This window comes from Dermacentor albipictus, chromosome 9 (genome assembly GCF_038994185.2).
Source record: "Dermacentor albipictus isolate Rhodes 1998 colony chromosome 9, USDA_Dalb.pri_finalv2, whole genome shotgun sequence".
Classification (NCBI taxonomy): domain Eukaryota; kingdom Metazoa; phylum Arthropoda; class Arachnida; order Ixodida; family Ixodidae; genus Dermacentor; species Dermacentor albipictus.
Window position 1 is genome coordinate 34,826,601 of NC_091829.1, and position 26,119 is coordinate 34,852,719.

Genomic DNA, 26,119 nt, shown 5'->3' on the forward strand with positions numbered 1-26,119 from the left:
AATCAATCAATCAATCAATCAATCAATCAATCAATAAGTCAATCAATCAATCAATTTATCGACCATCCAGAGACTGGACGCTCAGCTGGGCTAACCATCAATCCCTTTTTCAGCCCAACTGTAGGCTGAGACGTCGGTTTATCTTGCCGTTAGCTCCCGAGTTACTCCTTTCCCGCCAGGCGTCCCAGCGGGTCTCCCCAGGCCCAGCTACTCACCGCGCGAGCGGGCTGAAGCTGCAAGCACGTGGCGCTCGTCAGACCCTTGGCTCATACGCCGACGCGCTAACGGCCTTGCTGACGAGGGCTTACCGAGAGGCGAGTGTCACTGTCTATCGCCGTGACGGCCAACCACGCGATCGATGGACAGACTGCCGTACAGTAGGCAGGCCTCTTTGCAGGGGCGATGAACGCAACGCCGGGGAACGACGACGCAAAAAGAAAGAGGACGAAGGACGCGTGTTTGCTGACCGTGTCTCCGCCTATGTGGCTCGTCATCCCATTTGGCGTCCCGCGAGAGGCGTGCGACAACGCAGAAGGTCACCGCGTCTCTTACGTGTGAAAGCGAAAGAGCGGCGATAAACGCACAACGGGCGTGATGAGTTGCCCGGGCTCCGGTACGTGCGCGAAGTAAGGCTGATGAACGGGCTGATTCGAGAGGGAGGTGACGTGTAAGATTACCGAGCGCGTCCGCGCTCGGTGATGTTATCTTGACGAATATTTCATTATTCTTAACGTACCACACGCGCAAGTGGTGCGGCCCGAATATTTTCAAATAAATAATTATGCATTTTTCGTAGTACAGTATGTTTCGTGCATATTTTGCACGGTTATTGTGGCAGATGCCGTGCCATTTTCGTCAGAATGGCTGCGGAAAACGCGTGGAATGGTAAGAATGTACGCGAAACCATTTCTGAAAGAACCCGGAGACGCGCTTGCTAAGATTGATTGCAGGTTACTGATGTAATGATCCTCGCGTGTCGAAGTTACGCCTGTAGTACATCCCTTATAGGAGAAGGAGCTTCGAGCTGTTTTCGACCGCGTGTGTTTCCCTATGGCCTATACCTCAGTGTCAATGGCAGGGAAACGAACATACCTATCAGCCGTAGAAAGCCTTGACCGCCGCAAACAGGTTGGCGCGGTACCTTCAAAACGCCGTCCATTTCGACGCCAGCATACGTCCCGTTGGAGTAATTGGTGGTGATCGTATCGTTGGCGTGACTATCGCAGTCTGCAGAAAGAACGTACAGCCATAAAATGACCTGTTGTTGTTGCCTCAAAACATGGCTCGTATCCACGAAGGGGATTGAGAAAAGGAGCTGTTGCAACTGTTACAGGTCACGGCGTCATCGTCTTTTCAAAGCTATAGCGTTTTCTTTTTTGCTCTTCTTCCCAATTTGCAGTTTACCAGTTTCTGGCTGCTTGTGGTCAACTTGGCACACTAGGTGTCTATAGTTGTCACTTGAAGAAAAAGAGGAAACTTTATTAAATAGAATGGTCCGACGGTTATTGTGTTGGAGGCCTCAGGTGGCGCCTCGAAGTCCTGGGACTCGGGCGGCACCTTCACTTGAAATAAATTTAATAAATAAGTCACAGTGTCCAATGGTTGGGTTCGAACAATCTCCACCCTGCACAGAAGCTTGCTGTTCTCGCCATTCTAATACGGGCGCATGTCTGAGAGGGCGGAATAAACTCGTACAAGCCAGCTAGTGAGATTCTTGGTGCGTTATGCGCGTCACGTAATAACAATTTACCTATAAAAAGTTCACGCACGCAAAATTCCAGACAAGGATGAAGGAAGAAGTTAGCCTCGTCCATGAATTCGTGCCCTGATGAGCTAAGTTTTGTTGTGGTTGCAACAACTGTAACGCCACCCGCTGCTTGCACACGAGGGGCAGGGTCGCACACATTTAGGGAACACACTTTATTAGCACCCATAGCAGCTGGTTTTTAGCATAACGTCCAGAAAAAAATTTTTGCGTTTATCGACATCGTCATTAGGCGTCGTATAAGGCACATATGCCTCCTGAAGTGCAATAAATGTTGAAGTTATTCCGACTTCAATACTTATGAGACATTTTCCCTGAAAGTGCACGAACCTGCACATTGCATTCCGAAATTCTCGCTATTAAATCCTCTAAAGAAACTGAACCCACGCGCTAGGAACAGAAAAGCTTCTGTAAAGCGTGCTTCACATTGCACAACAATGTGTGAGAAGAGGCCTACTTTAGGGAAGCGGCTCAGCAACGTCGGAAAAAATTGGAAATACTTTGTCGTTTTTCTCAGCGCTTACCTGTGCAGGACGCCACTGAGATGAAAATGAATAATAATATACAGAAAGCTCGAAGTAAATTGTAGCTAACACGCACACACACACACACACACACACACACACACACACACACACACACACACACACACACACACACACAAACACACAAACACACACACACACACACACACACACACACACACGCACACACACATACACACACACACACACGCGCGCGCACACACGCACACACACACACACACGCACACACACACACACACACACACACACACGACAAAACTATAACTAACAGATGATTTTTGCTCGGTAGCTGCCAGCTGATTGTAAACATATTACGTTGAATAATTTCTCTACTGTGTTAATAATTATATGGACACTCTGGACGCATTTTCTCAGTCGGGTTCGCCGTCGTCGTGATGTTCCGTATAAAGTCCAAGTGCGATAACATCGCCGCTGCGCGCCGTGGGCTGTTGGGGCGAGTGACAGCGTGCGAGGGTCAGCCGAAAAGAATGATGGCTTGATCTCGCGTGCGCAAAGGAGGAAAGTTAGGAGGAAGCGCGCTGTTTTCCATCGCGCACAAGGCAGGGGGGGCGGTGGGGGAAGGCGGTCTGCTGCTGCAGCGGCTGAGAGCAGCCGCGTGAACCCCATCTTAAGATCCATCTGCAGTGAGTACAGGGTCTAGGCGTGTCGAGGGCTGCTAGCTTCGTGTGCACTGCGTTCTCGCCGCGTAGTTCGCGTTGAAGCGAGAGGCAGCGTGAATGGTAATTCGCTCGCTGCTGCTTCCGCTCTTCTTAGCGCCAGTATTCTGACAGCGAGTGTCCGCGGTCATCGAATGAGATGTGTTCATGTTTGTCGGTTCGCACGTGGCAACACGCTTGTTAATTTAGTTAGTAAGTGAATTTTAACGACTTTGCAAGGCGTATAAAACTACCATGCTTTCTTTGCATTGCTGTCTAATAATTTGCTATCGCAATCGATGATTCGGCTTTTGGGCGAAACTGCGACATTTTTTTTCTTCATTTTATTTCGCCAGGTAATAAGGGGAACCATCGTCTTAAAGGGAATCAACGTCTCCTTACATACTTCTAATAAAAATAATGAAAACCGTCTTGACAGCCGCTACAGAAAATATAAGCTTTGAAGGCACTGTACACGTCATTTATTTCTCTTATGTATTATCTTAGGCTCTGGTTCTTTTTAGTTTATGTCATAGCAAAAATATTAGTCTTCCAATCTACTATATGATTGTCTCTGTGCTGAGCAAAAAAACATCCCTTCATTAATCGCCTGTGACAGTGCAGTCTATTGACTGGCGATTCTTTTTTTTTCTTGTCGTGCGAAAGCGCGCAGACCACTCATGGCTTTCGTCGTCTACTGCAGCTGTCGGTCTTTTTAGAATGGTAACGACGCTGCGTAATAAGCGCCCTGCTATGGTCATGTTTCTATTGTCGCCCCCAACTTTTTCCTTGTTACATTGCACTAACGTCGCAATTGTTTGATGTGAAGCGCCCTTCCCTCTTTTTGCGGCGTCTGTCGTAGGGCATTCGAACGGACTACGCGCGCGAGAAATAGGAAATGAAGTCGCTGAAAGCAGTTCAACATCGGTGTCTTTCATAGCTATCCTAAACGGTATAGACGTCGAAGCAAAAAAACGCTTTTTTCTAGTACTTCCTCTTTTTCGTGCGACGAGGAATCGCAGCAAGTCGACAGTTACGTTTTCGACGTTATGCGCCTGCTTTCTCCGGCTCTGTTCCTTCGCGTAGAATTTCGAAAGCGTTACTTTTACAAAGCACGTTACCGGACGCGCTTTCTCTTTTTTTTTTTCATAAGAAGGGTAGGCAAATAAAAACAGCTGGTAGGCAAAGAAAGCCTAGATTTAAAATAACGGTGCCATTGTACTGCGCAGTGACAGAAAGGCGCGAAACACAACACCTGTCAGAACACTCACTTACAGCAGAACTTTTTGTTGGGCTAGTTGGTGCATGTTACTGAAGTACTATAGCGCCAAACAGACGGCACAAGGCGTCCGTGTCTCTTCTTGTGTCGTCTGGTTGGCGCTATAGTAGTTCAGTAACACTCACTTACGCCGCTCATATATAACTAGATGAAGAAGCTTCGCGAACGCAGGCCGTACCAGGTTGACTTAAACCACATCTCGACCGGCAACCAAAGTCTTGGGACACAAGTGGTGTCAAGGAGACTGTGGGTGCAGATAGCGTTACGTATCAATAAATAGCACGTTCTTACTATGGATTTCGTCAGAGCGCAAACGAGCCAGATTCTTCATTCTGCTTTAGAAAGTTGACGGGCTGAAGCGATGCCGAGGTACGCAAACGTGAAGAAAAATTCCAGGGTCTCTTCGAACCATTTTTCTACGATTTCTGTACTTTCATTGCCTGGACGGTGTCTGCAAAGCGGGTATATGCATAAAAATAAAGCTTCGACTCTTGTTGTCGTTAAAGGGGAATGGTGTGGCAGTACTCTCCATTGTTCGTTCTTGCTCACCACGTTTTCCATTTCCCGATTTTTTTCACACATTCCGCTGCGACGGCTTTCTTAAATGTTAACGGTCCTCGCCAGCTGTCGAGGTCTCATTGTCTGATGACCTCGGGAATTCCTCAAAGATCCACATTTCTTCTTGCATAGGGCGCCACACAAGCGAAAAGACGGGACGCTGCCACCTTTGATTGAGACAGTCGTGGGTGGGGAGCGCTCGAAAAAAAAAAAGAAAGGAAATGGAATTGGAGCTTTTTCACAATGCCGACTTTAACCCAAAAGTATCGCGAGTGAAAGGCGTCCTTCTAGAGGACGGACTTTAAAATCAGCTTTAAAAACCGTTTTCGCTAGGGCCTTTGTGGTGTTTAATACTCGTTGAGAATTAATTCCGTGTTAAAAATTTGTCAGTTGCCTCTCTCCTTGTGCCTCGTGCGCATAAAATGGTCGGACGCCAATTTACGAACACTGCGCAAAGTGACGACGGTGCTTCATATAAAACTTCGTGGATGTTAGTGTTGCGACACCAGTCAAAGAACGGAAATGCTAGAATAACTGTGACTATAGTCGAGTGCTTACGCATCTGACGATAACGTTACGCAGTATTTGCAATTCAACGTTTCTTTCTTTTTAAGCTGCGGTAAGCAACTAAAGTCGAAAAGCCTTCTTAACGAAGTGCTTGGGCATCCGAAATCATTCGTTATACATGTCACTTCGTTGTAGAGGTAGCACTCCTTACAGCTCACTATAGAACCGGGACGGAATTATTCCTTTGTTATACAGATCATTTCCTTGTAGAGGTGTTCGTTTAAGAGGCGCTCGGCTGTGTGAGCTAAGTATCTGATTACCTCTGTAACGTTGCGTGGCTTCGCGCTCCATCATATTCATGTTAACTGCAGGCTTATGGGAATAGATAAATAACTGAAACTCGCCCCAGGCAGGCGCTAAGTGTGCGCGTAGGTAATGGAGGGGGAAGGGAGGCAGTCGGCTGTGTTTAGTTTTGTAGTATGGAAGTTATGTTTTATTGAGACATATGGAAGGACCTTGCGTACATTGTACACAGGTATAAGGATGTATACATCCACGCCTCTGATTATACGACCTCTGAGATCAGTCCGGCATTTTTCGGTTGGAACCAAGAACGAATGCTAGTGAGCGTCCTGTACAGCGCTCAGCGATCTAAACGCCTTTTATTTTTTTTTGCGCAGCTGCAATGCCACAATGCAGGCACAGTGCGACACACAGGAGCTTCTCGTTCATTGTATACACCAGCTCCGAGTATCGCGTTTCAATCGCTGTGTGCTGAACAATGCTGCTTCAATAAAAAAGAAAGGGGGAGGAGGGAATCGACTACAAGTCCGAATTGGCCTGCCATGGTGTATGGGCGATTGTAAGCCGTTATTACTTCGCTAAGGAGTTACGTTCGGAATCTAGCAAGATGTCTATAACATCGTTTCAGATGACATCACACTGGCAATGAAAAAAAGAGAGAGAGAACAGTTGTTAGCTCGAAATCCAGCTATGTCAGTAGCATCACTTCATGTAACATGAAGCCTGAACTCGAGATTATAGTATGTCCCAGTGTAGGAAGGCGGTCTTTTATATGCCGATGTTATATGTTATGTTGTCAGGCTCTAGGCTTATAAATGTTATTGGTCATGATAGATGGTTAGAGGCAGAGATCTTACTAATTAACTTTTGAGCAATTACACTGCGGGCCGATGATTTCGAACCGTCATGTCTGCATGGAACGAATTCTGAAAACAACACACACACACACACACACACACACACACACACACACACACACACACACACACACACACACACACACACACACACACACACACACACACACACACACACGCACACGCACGCACACGCACGCACACACGCACGCACGCACACACACACACACACACACACACACACACACACACACACACACACACACACACACACGCACGCATTGTGCTAGCATAAATATGTTTCATTATGCAGATTAGCAAGCAGACACTTACATATACGCTAGCAGAATTATCTGCATTTCGTTGAAGTGACTCTCCCTCTCTCTTCTATTGTTTTTTTCGTCATTAGGGTGAAAAAAAATTAATTTTGTTTTTTCCGCGGGATAATCGAAACCAAGATGACTGATTCGGCTGATTTGTGTTTATTTGGCAGGCAAACAATTTGCTTTTTCTTCGAGAAGAATAAAAAAATACGAAATGCAGCCAGCTCTTTATTCTCCTATGGAGGACATTAGCAAACGCATGCAACTTTATTAATGAGCGGGCTTAGCTTATCGCGTTTCGCTTGTTTTCGAGTGGAATGCCAGCAACACGCGGCCAGCAGCGATAATGAACATGGCCATCGACTATCCAGAAAACTGCAAAGGACTGATCCGAATTATGCAATGGGGTTGCAGACAGTCATTGTCTGCATTGCGTCGATGTTCATCACGCTGGCACTGTGGCAGTGCTAGTCAAGCTGCTGAAGAAATGTTCATAGTTAAAACATTTATGACTACGACGACGGTATGTTCATGAAAACGGGATTCAAAGCGCCCGTGTTCTGAAAGTTTGATGCACGCTTCCCTAACTAGCAGCCCTTTCGCCTTGAATAGCTTTCCCGCGCTACTTTTCTCGCCAGTTGAAGTATGTGTTTTTAGTGTCCTTTAATGCACCGTACACCGCTGGGCAGTGCCGTTAACACAAATTTCAGATTTTGTTAAGTTCCATGATTCCATAGGTCACCCTCAAACAATCTTTCTTTCTTTTTTTTTCTTCGCTTTCTTGTTCTGACAGTAAGGTGACGCGTCACGACGATGCAAGTTCAGCTCCTCATATTCGTGCTAGGGTGCTTTATTCAACCAAGTAGCCCTTTCGTTCTCATTTGCTGATTTCAAGTGATAGTATTGCATTTGCGCGTGCTGTTCGCCTCTGTGTTCGATCGTAATCGACTGTTCCTGCGACGGTTGTGCCGTAGCACTGTCAACGGACATCTGTTCCGTCAGCTCAGATATTTTTTTCCAGCACGCAAAATAGCTGCTAATTGAATCGGGGCGCGCCAATATCTCTGCTAGCCATGAGAAGGAAAGGCATCGAATTGCTTATTCTTTCGTATCCCTAGTTGGCAATAGTGATTGCGATGTAGGACGAGTACATTTGTATTAAACGCATTTGAATTGAATAAACCGTCGTGAATGAAGAGATAGAGCTTCATCGCCTTTTCCTAAATAATAATAATAATAATAATAATAATAATAATAATAATAATAATAATAATAATAATAATAATCACCACTCTCATCGTCTTCGTTTCGCTTCCTCCTCCTTTTCTACCTTGTTGCGATCAACCGTGTCCGGCAATAGCGACCACTTCCTGCATATATACTTGTGGCGGCCACGCTGTCAGCTCATGCGCTGGCGATGGCCAGACCCGTCTGCGAATCTCAACGCCGTGTGTTTCTGCCGGCGGCTATTGCCTGTCATTTTCCTCCGTAGCCTATGCGCAGAATCATCCCTCTTCTTTATTTTTTTTATTTTTGTATTTTCTCTCTCTCTCTCTCCTTTTTTTTCATACTGAAGCCAGGACAACGTGCGTGGGCCTGTGCGCTTGGGAATCTACTCCACTAACGAGACAAGATGGCGCTGCTCCTGCGTACACTTGCAACAAGGCGTCGGAGACCACGCGTACTCGACGAAGCGCCTGTAATGAGACCTCGAATGGACCGCGCACCTGTACGGGTGAGTTGGGTGTGTGCGGATTAGCGCAGATCCGTGGCGGCTGTGTGGTCGATCCGGCCGACTCTCGTACCTACGCGTGGATCTTCGCTCCCAAGCTTGTCTTGGACTGGTTTACGTCGACTTAGTGTACGGAGATCGAAGGCCAGATAAGAGGGCTTGCTAGTCAACAACTCGATTAACAAAGGAATGCAAGAGCTCCGTTAACTGGGGACCCGTCTTCCTGTCTACTAAGAAATCCGCCTATATATAGCCCGATCGATGCGCACAACTTTCGGAAAGTTTGCGTTACGTGGGTATTACGTGTATTGGGGGTGCCTTAGTTTGCTATCTCGCCTGTGCCTCTTCTAACAATCCCTTGGTCTCACCCCTTCCTATAGGCTTCGGCGGAACGAGCGTAACTAACGCTCCATGGTCCCATTGGCTGCGCAGGTGAGTGCTAAGGGTTATTTGCAGTTTCGGTGGATATACTTTCGCGCCTGTTCAAATCAGCTGCAGCGAAGGGAAGCCGAGGGCTTGGCTCTCAGCCTGTTTTGAATACGATGATAAGTGCGTGACCTGCACGCGGTGCGGCGTGAAAAGTGCTTGTCTAGACATATTAACTATGGGTACGCGCGTTCTCACTTGTACTTACATTTTATTTTTATTACCTCACTGTTCAGCCGATCCGTCTTTGCTACGTATTTCTTTAACCGAGCGAGAAACAATAGCCAACGTCACGCATGACGCCAGCGTATCCTGCAAAAAAAGTCATAAAGTAAAAAAAGAAACGTTTCCCATATCTGCTTGATGCGCAGTGAACTTGTTACTGCGGATGGCGGTTCCGCGATGCGATAGCTGTTTAATGAATTGAGACTCAACAGGTCGCGGCTGTTCTGCTGCGAGAATCTCTGTAACACCATATCTTATTTTGTTGTAGCGGAATCTGAACAAGGACAACAGAAAGGCACATCTGACACGCACAGCGCTATGTGTGTCAGATGTGCCTTTCTGTTGTCCTCGTTCAGATTGTGCTACAACAAAATAAGGTATGCCGTACCAACAAGCCCCTATAGCTATCCTCATCGACTCTGTGACAGAACAGCTGCATGTCGACTGTTGCGGAGTCGATTGTTATTCTTCTCCGATCTCACTCTGCTGACATAACGTATGTGTGCATTTTGTAGATGCCGTGACCTTTATGAACCTCTTCATGTGGCTATCTACTACCTGAGGCGTATAAAAGCGCGCTACCTCGTCCGACGCAATCCATCGCTTCTTGTCTAACAGGAGGGTTCCCGGCAGATCAAACCACCTAATCAGCTTGAGCAACCTAAGCAACACTTCGTTGGGTCAGTCCCGGAGAGGAAACCAGCCTGGAAAACTCGGGCGCTGCTTACTCCTCCTCCTGCTGCGGTGCAGTTCAGCTACCTGCGTCAAGTCAGACGTACCCTCATGAAAATTAACAAACAGTTTATGGATCATCTATAGACGTTTTGTAGACTGATTTGCCTTCTTACAGACTTAACCCTTTTGCTATGCGATGCGCGTAAACTGTCCGCAAAGAACAGGCGCTGACAAATATATATTTTAATGCGAAACATTCCTGCCCTAGTGCGGCCCCTTTGTTTTTTCTGGTGGGAGTGCAGATTACCTCGCCGTCTTGTTATGCCGATCTCCGGTGATTGTGCAGCTTTTCTCGCTGTTTTCGATGCCTGATTCCCGCGATAGCGTAATCTAAAAATTATGTGCCGCAGGTGTGACGGGGTACGTGCGCTGGGGCCACTGGGCATTTTCTGCTGGGTATGTGCGACTGTTTTAATTTGCTTTCAATCTCATATCTTGCCACTAGAAACATTGTCTTACTTCAAGCGAGGAGGTGTTACACATTTTTAAGAACCTCGTTGGTTTCCCACATTTTTGTTGCCTTCATTGCACGAGATGTAATAGCTCTACACTGGTTTGTCGTATACAAATTGTCCGCTAGACAGAAATTTAAGTGCATAATATCGCTTGATGTATTCAGAGGCGTAAATATTTTTTTTTCTTTCCATTCATTCTCCACCTTATTTTTAATCATCTTTTTTTTCGAATGAATAGCATACTTAGTAATACATAGGAAGATCAGTCTATTTTCATTCTGGTAGTCGCATTCAGCTCGATCGATTGGAATTTTTTATTTTTTGAAACTTAGTTCGTGCTTGAGGCTAAAACAATTATGGGGTTTCACATGCCAAAACCCTGATCTGATTATGAAGCATGCCATAGTGGGGGACTTCGGAATAACCACCTTGGGCTTTTTAACACATACCTAAATCTAAGTACATGGGTGTTTTTTTTTTTTTTGGTAATGCGGAGTGCCGATGTAGTACACGACTCCGACCGTTAAAATGCTATGGTATTAGAAAACTAGTCACAACAGACAGAACAAAGCGATACAAAGCCGCTAACACTTCCGGAATGTTTACCTAGACTGCTTAGTGAGAATTTCGTGTTGCTTACCTCGTTAGCATAACACGACAAAATTATCCTCGCCGTACATTTTCTTTTCTTTTCTACGCGTGCTGCATCGTGAAAATTTCAGGGGTGTTTACAGGTGGGAACTTTTTTTTTCTAGCGTGTCAAGCTGTGTCCGCGGTGAACATGGAGAAATATTGTTAAGCCTCACTAAAACACTTTCTTTTCCTTTGCTTGGAAACGCGAGTATATGTCACTGTAACTTTCTTTTTCCTGCGCTGAGTCCGTCTTCGATATTAGCGACTCCCGGCTCATGTCCGTCATTTTCTCTCTCACATCCGCGCGCAGTTTTGAGCTTCGACGCTAATCGCATGAAGTGGCCGCCGGCTAAAAGCCTCGGCTCGCAGATATACGTCCCTTCTTTATTCTCTCATTGTTCTGTTGATATTGAAGCTTAGCTCCGTTCGACGCCACGCCGGAGCCTTTCCGGAGAAATATTATTTCAAAATGCCGCGGGCGATCCGTTTTCTTTTTTTTTGTTGTTGTTGAAGAAGTCTCATCGCGAAGCAAACGTAACGGAACGCCCAGCAGCGATGCGAACCCTGCGCGAGCGCACGAACTACCGTATTTTCGCGATTCTAAGCACCACCCTCGACTTTCGCGAAAGAATTTGGAAAAAAAAGTTTGCATGCGAATCTAATAATAATAATATTTGGGGTTTTACGTGCCAAAACCACTTTCTGATTATGAGGCACGCCGTAGTGGAGGGCTCCGGAAATTTTGACCACCTGGGGTTCTTTAACGTGCGCCTAAATCTAAGCACACGGGTGTTTTCGCATTTCGCCCCCATCGAAATGCGGCCGCCGTGGCCGGGATTCGATCCCGCGACCTCGTGCTCAGCAGCCCAACACCATAGCCACTGAGCAACCACGGCGGGTGCATGCGAATCTAAGCGCCCCCCTATTTGTTAGGAAGAGCGCGCAGCCAAGACCGCCAAGCGGGCTTGCTCGCTCTGTCATCGAGCCGGAGCCTTCGGAGTCCCGAGGTGGAACGGCGTCCGCGGCGCGATCTTGCCGCACAGCCGGACTGCAGAGCCGCGCGGACTCGTGAGTGGCAGTGACAGTGACTGAGCATCCGACACAAGCGGTGGGCTCGCCGTCTGCACCGATTTCTCTTTTGCAAATTTGCAAAATAAAATGTTATTTCTCGCACCCGTCTCGTCGTGATGTCGCAGCGAAGAGGGGGAGGAGGGGGGGGGGTCATTCCAGATTTTTCGAATCTAAGCACCCCCCCCCCTCACTTTGGGCATCGCGATCATGAACAAAAGGGTGGTGCTTAGAATCGAGTAAATACGGTAAAGCGACTCTGTTTACATCCACTTGAATGGCTCAGCTTTAAGCCATGACGATGACGACGGCGACGCAGATATCGGTGGCAGATCGAAGAAAAGAGAAAATTGACGAACGGGCAGCTCGGCCCAGGGTGGAGCGGAAAGCGAAGCTGCTGACGTTAAAAGGCAGAACCATGCACGTGCCTTATAACAAGGCACGGTATATCGGCCGTGCTGGAGCAAGTTTGGGATTATAAATTTGCTAGCTGATTAGCTTGATCGCTATACGCCCGCTGCAAGGGCGCTCGGCCACCAGATTTCTGCAGCTGCGCGCGGAGTAAAGCTTCTTAAGACGGCCCGAAACCTTGCTAGGACTCGCATAATTCTGACTCTTGACGTTTTTTTTATTCGTGGGCCCAATCATTTTCTCCGACGCTCGCTCGAAGAAATGGGCTGTGTTGCTTTATTGAAGTGGAGATTGCGATCGCCGTGATTTGGAATAAAGATAAGGATGGGCGCCTTAGGGGGCGAGAAGGGGGGCCGGGGCGAGGAGAGGTGATGAGAGCATGCGGAACATATAGGGTGATGAGAACGTGTATAGCTTCCTCGGTACTGCGATGATTCTTCTGTCTTTCTCACTTGTCCGCCAGGATTCGAATGAGATCGCTAATAATCATTTCCCGAGCTGAATCCAAATCGCGAAATACGCATAAAGTATAAGGGAGCGGGATGTTTATCGGTCCTTGTTTGCCGATATTCCGAATCGATCGCGGAGTCCCCGTACTTGAGTGATGTAATCAAGATAAAGGAGGCAGCCGGCAGCTCTCGCGCTTCGAAGCAGTCGATATGTGAAACGCGGAGTTCGAGCCCTGGGTACGGCTGGGAGGATAAAGATGTCCTTTCGAGCAAAGCTCATTTGCGCCGAACAGGAAGCTTCTTGTTCCGCAATTCCTCTTGTCGTATCGTTGTGCAAAATAGATAAGAAAGAAAAAGTGAGAAAATGCTGAGTTTGCGCGCTTGTAAAAGGCAGGCGTGTTTCCGGATGTCCACTAAGCCGCATGAGAGGCGCGCGCGGTGTTGCAATATTTTTTCATGCAACGTAGGTGTGGGCTACTGTGAGCAAGAAAGCTTCAATAATTACCACGTTTTTAATTAAAGGAAGCTGTTTAAATATTCTACTTTTGTTATAGTGCCCATACATCTGTTAAAGACACAGTAAAGGGAAGAACTAGGCTAAGCTGTATTAGTACATCACCCTTCTACAGTACCGAAGAAGGATCCCTTACCGTAAGAAAAAGGCGTGGTGTGAGAGAAAGAACGCGAGAACAAACAGCTGGTTCTGACGTCGCCTTGAAATTTCTGCACTATCACGCTGTGACGGTAGAGAATTTGAGTGTGTCTGCTCGAGCCCAGGTAATCTTTTATCGGAAAAGGGTGACTGTATCGTATTCTAAAAAAAAGCCACAGACTGAACTTACCAAGTTTCAGAACATTTGCTGAGCCACGCGGCGAAAATATGAAAATAAATACTTCGAAATCTGTGACCTCACGCTGACGTAGCGCTGCTGGGTTAACGGCAGGAAATTTGAAAAAAAAAAATACTTTGAATATCATTTTCTCTTTCAAAAATCATCATATTACGGAGAAATTAATGGAAATCAAATCGCAAAAGACCAGTTAATCAAACCAAACTAATCTTGCGTTTCACTTTTGACGCGTACGTCATTTTTAAGACCTGTATGCTTGGACGGGGAGTATCAGGAAAGTGTTACGCGGTGCAGAAAGACGTATTTAAAACAATACTTAAGCAGTCGCGATCTGAAAAGGCGCTCACGATATGAACTTTTCTGGAGAGAATATTTAGTTCGTGTGGTTTCTTTCATTTATAAGCTATCACACAATTCAAGAAAAGATTGCTCAGCGTTCGAAAGTGCAAGTTCTTTTCGGCACCAAATAGGCTGGCAACTCTATGCAAGGTGGCCGATCCAATCGCCACTCAGAAGATACCGTAGAAGAAAAAAAGAAACAAAATTTTGTTGAACGTGTAGAGTGCGTCATCTGTACTTCATACCGTTGTCATGCGGTAGGTATAACGTAGGTCAAACGGGACGTTGCTTTAATGACCGGCTACGCGAGCGCGACAACGCGAAGAGATATTCCGGTGCTTAACTTGGTGTTCATTGTAATTAGTGCGGGTCCACTCCTCTTATGTTTAACCTCTGTCGTGGGCAGAGCCAAAGAGCAGCTAACACGTGAGGTAATCGAAGCAGCTAATTTGTTTGTTTATTTATATTGTTAGTACCCTCCGGACCAAAGGCATTATGGGAGCGAGTAGTTATATCAGATTATGGGGTTTTACGTGCCAAAACCACTTCCTGATTATGAGGCACGCCATAGTGGAGGACTCCGGAAATTTCGACCACCTGGGGTTCTTTAACGTGCACCTAAATCTAAGTACACGTGTGTTTTCGCATTTCGCCCCTATCGAAATGCGGCCGCCGTGGCCGGGATTCGATCCCGCGACCTCGTGAGTGGTTATATCATTTTAATGGCGTACTAACATGGTAATATAAAAAAGAAATTGTATATTTATATACAATAGAAAGGTAAGTTATATTATTTCAATATACGAGGTCGCGGGATTGAATCCCAGCCGCGGCAGCCACATTTCGATGGGGGCGAAATGCGAAAACACCCGTGTGCACTTAGATTTAGGCGCACGTTAAAAAACCCCAGGTGGTCCAAATTTCCGGAGTTCCCCACTACGGCGTGCCTCATAATCATATCATGGTTTTCGCATGTAAAAACCCCATACTTTAATTTTTTATTACTTCAATATGCAAGTTTACCTAGTACAGAACTGGAGTGCTGATTATCGGTGATAGCGACTGCAGGTTCAGCAGGGTGGTCCTAGAGCGATGTTCTGGGGATGAACGATTCACAGCATGTTTTGATTTGACAAGACACACCCCGAGATGTTCAAAGTGGGAGCACTGCTTCCCTGTAATTATCCAGCAGGGATTCGAACCGGTCTCCTCTTGCCTATATCATCAAAACGTGACGGCTGCCGGGATGAGACCAAGGCGAGAAAAAGAGTCAACCAGTTAACCAGGATGTTGTGCTTCCGGCCGGTAGGTGGCGGGCTGCCACGATGACACGTGACCTACCTGTGAAATGTGTGCCGCGTCATTCGGCACTTCCGAGCTGCGCAGACTTAGACGTAGTTCCTCTCGGCACTACTGTAAATAATGACGCGTCAGTGCGAGCTCCCCTGCGGGGACCTGCGCTTCCTGTTGGCATTCCGACCATCTCGGCACTCCAAAGCCTTACGGCTTGCGAGCGATTCGCGCATCTATACGCCCTGTGTCCGTGTAATTTATCATTTGTCCGAGAAAGATAGGTGGATAGGCAAGCTCTTACTGGTCCGAAAATGGTTGATACGTTAAGTAGATATAGGCTCGCTGGTGTGACGTCAGTCGGGAAGGCCGAGCGCTGCAGGATGACGACAACTTGATAGACCCGAAGTGGACAGCCGCCGCTTCGACAGGCGCCATTGTGTTTCCGTTACGCTAGCCTCTCCCATTAGTGTTGAAACGCAGAAACCCTTAAATAGCCCCTTCAAGCACCACGTGCACAATTGTGCACGGCACGATTGTGGCACAAAAGAAAAAGGGCTTATGAAACTAACGATGTGTTTCATACGTCTTTAAGACGTGTTGCATACATCTTAAAACACTTTCGATTGGAGATGTGCTGCAAGTTATAATAATACCTGATATGTGTTTTAGTCAAACGAGCTGGAACGTAAAGAGTTGGTTGTTTGTCTCAATGTCGATGTGTCCACATCTAGGTAGTTTTGTTTTTTCTTTGTCTTTCACAATGTTTTTATGAGGCTTATACTTTAAGTGGCTGGATGGGTGCTTTCCAGGTGTGCGAAACCTGAAATAGTTGATGTCGTCATATCTGACGCTCCTGTAGAGCAGAGAATTCTCGCGTGGAATTTGCATTCTGTAAACTTGACAAAACTCTCTGAAGAACTGAAAATTTTTATTCCTTTTCTGCAGATGTACGCTTTTCATTACTCCGGAAATGGCTGAAATACTGTGAAACTAAAATTTATTTGACAGAATCAATTAGTGCCTGAAGTAGATAGATTCAAAGTCCGCGATGTCGCTTACGCACCAGACATGCGCTGTGCCTGTCACGGAACGCTGACGCCAAGCCCTTGCATTTGCTACTGTATAAACGCTATGCTTAAACTCTCTATTATGAGCGAGTATGCGACTGCGACAGTTCTGTTTGTATTTGACGACCTTAGCCGATGAGTTCGTTGAAGCGTGGCGGATAAATTTTTGAAGCCCGTAATGAATTAGCACTGTTGGAGGGAGCCTCGATAGAGCTTATGGGTGACAGCTGGCGAGAAAAGGCGTAGCATATTGCTAGTGCACCCAGTGTACGCATGCTAAGGGGCTCGCATACAACCTTAGCACCGGTAATTAAACAGCAATATTGCAATTAACTTTCCTAGAGGGACTGGAAGTTGCGGCAGCGTCTGACTCTTTCTTTTTTTGATGTGTAGTTATTCTGAATTGGCATATATTGGCTTAAGTTCTTCTTTTCTTCAATTCTATATATTTTGTCACAACGCGTACTCAGAAAAAAAAGATTCGCAAATCCCACGTATATGTGAGAATCGGTTATAAGCATAGCGTTATTAAATAATTTTTACGTACATGTTATGGAAACATAACGCTAATGACAAAAAGGTTCGCGCAAAGTAACGCAAATGCAATGCATTTTTATGCAAATATGGCACAAACCCAGAAGCACGTAACCTATGGCAGATACCAGCGACCCAAGCTGTGTGCTCGATAAGCTGGCCGCAACCAGTTTCAAATACCCGGTGGCCGAAAGTGTTTATCTGGGCACATACCCAGCAACACATACCCAGTGGAACATACCCAGTGGACCAAATTGTTGTGCACTCGGCAAGAGAGCAGCAGCCAATTATACCCAGCGGCCGAAAGTATTTATCTGGGCACATACCCAGCAACACATACCCTGTGGAACATAACCAGTGGACCAAATTGTGTACTCGGCAAGGCAGCAGCAGGCAGTTGCACATACCGAGTGGATGAAAGTGTTTCTCTGAGCAAATACCCAGTGGAACATACCTAGTGTATCACATTGTTGTGCACTCTGCAAGACAGCAGCAGCCGGTTGCACATACCCAGTGGATGAAAGCGTTTCTCTGAGCAAATACCCAGTGGAGCATACCTAGTGTATCACATTGTTGTGCACTCTGCAAGACAGCAGCAGCCGGTTGCACGTACCCAGTAGTCGGAACTGTCCTGTCCTCGCCGAATGGTCACAACGGCCTGAGTGACACTACCTTTACCCGAGCAGTGTTGGCAGGACAGTCTCAGTCCTTTTCGCCGAGCAATAAGAAACCGCGACCACTCCTTCCAAGACCGGAGGCTGATCTCTGATCTGGAAAACCGAGACGGAGAGTTTCCGCGCCTAAATTGACGCTTCCGCCACGACAGGTGGTCTAACGAGTTCTGGGCGATCGCTCCTGTGAATGACAAAAGGTAGAACCAAGCAAAATACAAAACGACGATAAAACTAAAAAAAAAGAAGGAAAGTTGACAATGCTCACATTCGCCGACGTTGATCTGTGAAGATCAATCCTTCAAAAAAAAAAACAGAGAAAGAAACTGCAAACGAGAGTAATTTCGAAGCGACGGAGTGCTTTAACAAACTAACGGTGTCTTCCTGACTGGCCGATGATTGCCTCTGGTTCAATTGAAAGCTCTGGGGGAGGGGGGGGGGGAGGAGGTATGCACTGACCCCTGGGCACGTGGAAATCGTCAGTTCAAGCAGCAATGCCTACTGGTTTTTAATTACGGGAAGTGTCACACGCAGGACAAGAAGTGGTCTTCGCCGCGATTGCAGACACTTCCACTTACAATACGATCGCGGGGTTTAATTTATTCCCGATCATTGGGCCCGGTGTTGACTTCCGGTATTCGTGGCTACGGGAGTGTAGGAAAGACCAGCTCGGAAAAGCGCGGCTAATAAAAAAAAAGAAAAAAAACGGCAATATTTACGACTGTTTGTTCGGCGTGTTCAACACGGTGCTTCATTTTGACGCTGACAACCGGTTCCTTATTCGAATGCACGCGTGTGTGAAACGCAGAAATGCATTCGTTAGACAAATGGTGAACCGAGTTGAATTAAATATATGGTGAACTTGAGAGACATCGGCTGCAACCTATCGAATGCGTGAAATACAGGCTGTCTTTTTATTTATACCTTCAGGTTGTTCACACGTATTGCAGTAAATAGTAAACTAAAGAAAATTTTGAAGCGCAAAATTCATGATTCGGAAGTGAGCACCGAAAACAATAATCACGATGCCGTTAACTGCATGTGTTATGGAGACGTGCAAAATACTATTAATACATGACTTTGCAACTCACGTAAGTTTGTTTGAAATGTTTAATTCGGTTGGAGGAAAGTGGGGAGGAAGAGAAGGTGTTCGCTAAACTCCTATATATATATATATATATATATATATATATATATATATATATATATATATATATATATATATATATATATATATATATATATATATATATATATATATATATATATATATATATATATTGCGATGAGGTTTATTCTCGTTCACGACGTTGTGGAACGCTAGGCAAAACAAGGCACTGCAAGGGCTGTCCGAAGCACGGGGTCGCTCGAGATCACGGCACGGCCCTTCGTCTTCCTCTTCAGACGGCACATACACGGGGGCGCGTCTGCTTCATTACAATGCCCCGGGAGCTAAGCGTAGCCATCCTGGCGACTCAGGGCGCGGAGAAGATGAGCGGGTCGTAGTACGGTTTCAGGCGGTTGACATGTACTGTCTCTCGCCCACGACGACGCAGGTCTGGTGACACGGTGAGCGGTTCGACGATGTAGTTGACCGGTGAAGTGGCCTCGATTATACGGTATGGACCGTGATAACGCGCCAGGAGTTTGGAAGAAAGGCCAGGAATGTTGGCTGGTATCCAAAGCCACACAAGTGAACCAGGAACAAAGTTGGGCGGTGGTTGATGAGCACGGTCATGTCTTGTCTTTTGACGTTCTTGAGTCTCACTAGTCAGGGCACGTGCCAGCTGACGGCAATCTTCAGCATATTTGGCGACTTCGGAAAGCGGAGTATACTCTGTAGCGTCAGGTTGGTACGGCAGTATGGTGTCCAAAGGGCATGATGGCTCACGGCCATACACAAGGAAAAAGGGGGAAAAGCCGGTGGTCGCTTGCGTCGCGGTGTTGTACGCGAACGTAACAAAGGGGAGTACGGTGTCCCAGTTGGAGTGGTCGGATGAAATATACATCCGCAACATGTCGCCAAGTGTGCGATTGAAGCGCTCGGTAAGACCGTTGGTTTGGGGATGGTACGCGGTCGATTTGCGATGAATTATCCTGCACTCAGCGAGGAGGGCTTGGATGCCCTCCGACAGGAAGACACGGCCCCTATCACTCAGTAATTCTCGGGGAGCACCGTGGCGAAGGACAAAATTGCGAAGGATGAAAAAACCAACGTCACGGGCGGTCGCTGCTGGCAGTGCTGCAGTCTCAGCGTAGCGAGTAAGGTGATCTACGCCGACAATAATCCACCGATTTCCACGCCCGCTGCATGGAAACGGGCCGTAGAGGTCGATGCCGACGCGGTCGAACGGACGAGACGGGCATGGCAGCGGCTGCAACGGTCCTGTGAAACGCTGTGTAGGTGTTTTGCTTTGTTGGCATGTAGTGCAAGACTGAATGTACTTTTGCACAAAGTTGTACATGCCTCTCCAATAATAGCGCTGACGCAACCTTGTGTAAGTTTTGAGGACGCCGGCATGAGCGCTTAGGGGGTCAGCGTGAAAAGACGCGCAGACGTCAGAGCGCATATGACGAGGTATAGCGAGGAGCCATTTGCGTCCGTCGGGCATGTAGTTTCGGCGATATAGAATGTTGTCCCGCACTGAGAAGTGGGTTGCTTGGCGACGCAGTGCTCGTGTCGAAGGGACATCAGACGGAGCAGCAAGGTAGTCGAGTAACATTGCAAGGGATGGGTCCTTGCGCTGCTCTGTGAGCATGTCAGGGATGGTGAACGGTGACAGGGTGGACGAGGAAGCTGACAACGACGCCAAATCAGGCGTCAGTGGGGAGCGAGAGAGCGCATCAGCGTCGGAGTGCTTGCGACCAGAGCGGTACATGACGCGGATGTCGTACTCTTGCAAGCGAAGCGCCCAACGTCCCAAGCGTCCAGACGGGTCTTTCAAGGAAGAAAGCCAACAAAGGGCATGGTGGTCAGTAACAACGGCGAAAGAACGGCCGTAAAGGTATGGGCGAAACTTGCTTAATGCCCAGATGGTCGCTAGACACTCCTTTTCTGTGACGGAGTAATTTAATTCTGCTTTCTTTAGAGTACGGCTCGCATAAGCGACGACGTATTCATCATAGCCAGCTTTCCGTTGCGCTAAGACCGCGCCAAGGCCAACTCCGCTGGCGTCAGTATGGACTTCCGTGGGAGCATCAGGGTCGCAGTGGCGAAGAATCGGTGGTGAGGTCAACAAGTGGCGCAATTGCTGAAATGCTGCATCACATTCAGGTGACCATGCTGCTATGCCGTTACTGGCGGAAAGTAAACTTGTCAAAGGCGCCATGATGGATGCGAAATTGCGTACGAAGCGACGAAAATAAGAACATAAGCCAATAAAACTTCGGAGGTGGCGTAGGTGGGGCGATCTCCGCGGTGTCCGCTGCCCTCCCGGCAACCGGCGCCCCTGGTCGTGCCTGAGCTCCGGGCACATGCAGCGTGTTGGTCGGACCCGTCACAGGGGGCAGCCTGGGCATAGCCCGGATGGTATGGTGAGCCCCGCCGCATGGGCCCGGCGTAACCATTCGAGGTGTGATCACGCCACGATCCATGCAACCGTCCGCCGCCCCGCAGGAGCACGCACCTCAGGTGACTGGCAATGATGGCCACCCCCTCGAAGCTGGGGTGCACCCCATCAGATGCGAGTACTCTGCCTGGGGGCAGCCACTGGAACTCGTGGTCAAGGTAGATGGCGTTCCTTGTCCGCCGGCAGTGATTTCGCAGCAAGGCATTGAAGTGACATGCCTCCTTGTTGAAGCGCTCGATGTACCGTCTGTTGCGACACGCTCGGCGGCGGTTCGGCGGCGGCCGGGCTATGCCCAGGCTGCCCCCTGTGACGGGTCCGACCAACACGCTGCATGTGCCCGGAGCTCAGGCACGACCAGGGGCGCCGGTTGCCGGGAGGGCAGCGGACACCGCGGAGATCGCCCCACCTACGCCGAGGCTGTCGGCTGCGCAGCGCCAACGCCGAGAGATTGACTGGCCAACACTTCAGGTACGGCGCGATCCGGCACTTTTTGGTCCCGCGAGTTCATGACGTTGCGTAAGACAACTGACAAGCGTGTGCGATTTGAGATGCATGCCTCTAATATGAATAAATATTTAGCCTCGGGCGTCGCGCCGAAGGGTCTCCAGGTAAAACACAAGCTGGCAATGGACACCTTTGACGAAAAAGAAAGAGAGCAGTGGAATGCTGTACTACGGGAGGCCTCGCTTGGGCTCACTCGTCTGGTGGCACAACATAGCGTGCGTAGAGCATCGCAGCTTAAAAACGAGGAGCAGCTTCTGTTGTGTCAGTCAAAGCTCACTGAATTGGAAGCGCTGGAACTGGTAAAGTACGAGGGAAGGAAAAATTTCAATATCCAAGAACAACAAAGAAAGAAACGGGAGCGTGACAATATCCCAACGGTCATCAGAGCTGATTCTCAAAGCCAAAACCCTGAATCCGAGGCAACCGATTGTTCTGAAGTAATCAGTGGAAAAAAGCACGAGACAGTGGGCAACACCTCAAATGTCATAAACTTGTCGAGTAGCCCATTGTCGAGTGCGCAACTAAATCTCCTTTCGAAAGGTCTAACTTTTTGTCCGGCGTCAGGAAGGATGAACGAGTTTCAATTGCTTCAAGATTTGGATGACTTCGCGAGAAATTTGCGACTACGGGAGTACTTTTATGATCGAAAAACTACAGAAGGGTGTCTTGACCGGCTACCTGAACTCTCCGAAAAATCATGGACACCTGGCGAGGCACGCGACAAATACTTGGACATGTATATTTGTGCGGTTCAAAAAGACATTATAAAAGAGTACGAGAGGCATCGTCCCATCCGCAGTAACCTCTCAAAAGAGGAAGAGCAGGCACTGCGAACTCTACGTGATGATCAGACAATTGTCATTAAGCCAGCGGACAAGGGTGGTGCAGTGGTGGTACTTGACCGGAATGTTTACATAGCCGAAGGATTCCGTCAACTGGGAAACTCTAAATTTTACAGAGAACTCCCAAGCGACCCTACCGAGAAATTTGAAAGCGAAATAAAGGACGCCCTAACCACTCTGCGCAAGGCAGGGCAGATAACCGATAAGACGCTCAAAGCATTGATACCAAGAAACTCTGGCCCCGGCCGTTTCTACCTACTACCCAAAATCCACAAAATAAACAATCCCGGTCGGCCTATCGTTTCCAGTAATGGAACAGTGACTGAGAAAATATCCAGCTTTATTGACAGTCTCATTAAGGACATCCCATCTTCATTTCCCTCGTACATTAAAGACACAAATCATTTCCTTCGGGAGGTATCAAACCTGACGGTACCGGCGGGGGGTTACTTGGTCACTATGGATGTCGCATCTTTGTACACCAACATACCTCACGCCGAGGGCATAGCATCCGCAGTTTCAGCTTACGCTGACTCCAGCCAATCTAGGCAATTAGATAAAGACACAGTTGAGACTCTTTTAAATCTAGTACTGAAATATAATCACTTTGAGTTCGAGGACAAGCATTATTTGCAAATCAGTGGAACCGCCATGGGAACGAAGATGGCGCCAAATTATGCAAATATCTTTATGGCATCTTTAGAAATACCGTTCCTCGCAAACTCGGCCATAAAACCAATATTTTATAAGCGATTCCTGGATGACATTTTCTTTGTGTGGGCCGACAATGAACAAAGTCTCTTAAACTTCATTTCCAATTTCAATTCTCTGCACCCGTCAATCTGCTTTACGCACAACTTCTCCCAAAATAGTATTCACTTCCTCGACGTCACTCTGTCACTGAGTGGCGGTCGCATTTCCACGTCCCTATACAAAAAGCCGACAGATCGTCAGCAATATCTGCATTTTTATAGTAGCCACCCCCATCACTGCAAAACAGGCATTCCCTACTCCCAGGCCCACAGATACAGAAGAGTCTGTTCCGAATCTGCGCAATTTGAGCGACACGCGGAGGAACTGAAATCTGCTCTCATACGCCAAAAATATCCTCCGAAAATAGTAGACGATGCCATTGAACGCGCCCGCAGCTTAGATCGAGCACAGATAATGGGAGAAAAGGTTAGCAATACTAATACACAATCAGATCCAAACTTGGTCCTCACATACACCGCCGGTGCTCCGCGGGTCAATGCCATTCTCACCCGCCATTTTAATATCATGAAACAGAGCATCCGACTCGCTACTATCTTCAAGCAGCCGCCTCGGGTTGTGTATAGAAGAAACAAAAATTTAAGGGATTTGTTAGTCAGGGCGAGGACACAGAAGTCAAACACGCCCAAGGGCTGTCGACCGTGTGGGAAACCTCGTTGCAAGGTATGCCGTCACATGACAACAGCAGACACGGCTGAAGCATCGAACTCGCCCTTCGTATATAAAATTACCGAAAATCTTGACTGTGATTCCAGTAACGTCGTGTACAAAATTCGATGCGAGGTGTGTAAGCAGGAATATATTGGCCAAACAGAGACCCCTTTTCGCCTGCGGTTTAACAATCACCGCGCGCATGTGAAAAGTCTCCCCAATTTACCCTTCTCCAGGCACGTTCGGCTGCCAGATCACTCCTTTGAACGCGTGAGCGTTGTGCTCTTGCAATCTGGTTTCCAACACACCCGTGCACGCGAGCAGAGAGAATCTTTTTTCATCCATAAATTTGGAACGTACACTAAAGGAATTAATGAGAGTCCGGGGCGGATGACGTGCCTACGGGATATGCCGTGAAAGCGCGTGGGAAACGCGAATACATTCTATGTACTCTAAAATTGAGACGCTGGCCATTCACTGCTTGCTCACCCCTCCGCATGCGCCTCAAGGGGGCGAGTGGAAAACCAATAAATTCAGTTCCCTGGACCCTGCCACTGAAGTGGTCATTCGGAGTGACCTATTGCCCTTCCTGAAATACGCACGTGCTGACTTAGTGTCAGTTGTCTGTTAAACGTTCAAAAATTGGACCACAAGGAGGCTATTTAACTCGACTCCCTAAATCTAAGCCCATGGGCGCACTTGCTTTGCGAATCCCATGCATATATTCTTTTTTGGAACTATTTTTTTCTTTTTCTTTTTTTTTTCGCACCGTAGCTGGACCACAAAGCTGCCGGAACGGGCCGTGCCTTGTATATTTGTACTGTGACACTGTGTTTCTTTCTACAAGTTGCCGCTCTTCTGTCTTCCTTCTGGGCCCCTTCTCTATTGTGCCCCCCGCCACCCGCTCCCGCTACAACGGCAGCCCACGCACTGGAGCTGCGGAGCGACCGTTTTCTCCCTCCTTGCCTCGGGTGCACGGGAACCTAGCTGCCGCTACTTCCCGCCCCCCTCCCTCTCTGTCTTACGTCTCCCTCCTCCTGGGTGCTTTTTTCTTTTTCTTTCCGTTTTCTTTCTCTCTTCCTTTTTCGTTTTTTTTTTCCTCCTCACACACCTCCTTGCTCTAGATACATGTGACTCCGCCTTCCTCTTGCCCTGCATAGCTGCCAAAGGCCGCTGTAAATCTGCCAAGGCGCCGAAAATCAATCACTGTGACAACTGTTCCTCTCGGATTGATGTATGTAAGAACGACCGGGTACCCGGTCTGGTGTCTTCCCTACCACGGCCGAACTGCCATTTTTTTGTAAACCCTGACGAAGATCGGTCCACCGATCGAAACTGTCGAAATTAAATACTTGTTCTGTTTACCTTGTAGCACCACTCAAGTTCTTTACGTTTGAAAGGTAGCCTGAAGAAACCGTCTTTGCCTACTATATATATATATATATATATATATATATATATATATATATATGCTACTTTTGTCTCCTTGAGGTGTGCCAGTGTAAATGCAGTTTACGTGACTGCGATATCGCGGTTTACTAGTGAAGCAGTTAGTTAATTTCTGGAAATTAAAGTCGATGAGCACGAGTGTCTTCATTTTCATGCTGCAGAACGTGTAATCTCATGAAGTGTACATGATTGTGCACGGGGCAGGTCGCACAAGGGCGGATGCAGCGGGTTGAGCTCCGCGCAACTTGCACGCGAGGTTTGCACTAACCACTCGAATTCGATGGACTACATATAGCCTGCAAACCAAAGTCTTTCTTTTTCTTCTGTTTACCTCTACCGACCGCAGCACGACGTAACTCTCGTACGTTTCCTATGACATGCAGCAGCATTTATGAATGCCTGCTAATTTCCAGTTGGTTTATGAATGCCTGCTAATTTCCAGTCCGTTACTCACTGGCCGCGACGTTTGTGGGTTCATAGAGACGATTGCGTATACCTTGTCTGTGAAAGTTTCATTTCAATGCGCAAGGAATGGCGCTTTGTATCACGGTAGACGAACTCCACGCTCGTCCTCATAACAGAAAGCACACTTCTCAAGAGTAACAAACCGGATGTGCGTCTGTTTATCCTCCCTGCCTTTCCTTTCCTTTG

General features: G+C 47.5%; 2 long non-coding RNA genes across 2 annotated transcripts in view; both read left to right on the forward strand.

Annotated features, from left to right (window-relative positions):
- The window catches only part of LOC135906516 (uncharacterized), a 138,873-nt gene that overhangs the window by 93,231 nt on the left and 19,523 nt on the right, over positions 1-26,119 (forward strand). The window lies entirely within an intron of this gene.
- Positions 8,383-10,287, forward strand: LOC139050215 (uncharacterized). Its single transcript, XR_011508814.1, has 3 exons — positions 8,383-8,528; positions 8,906-8,957; positions 10,262-10,287. It is a non-coding gene; the product is annotated as an uncharacterized lncRNA (long non-coding RNA).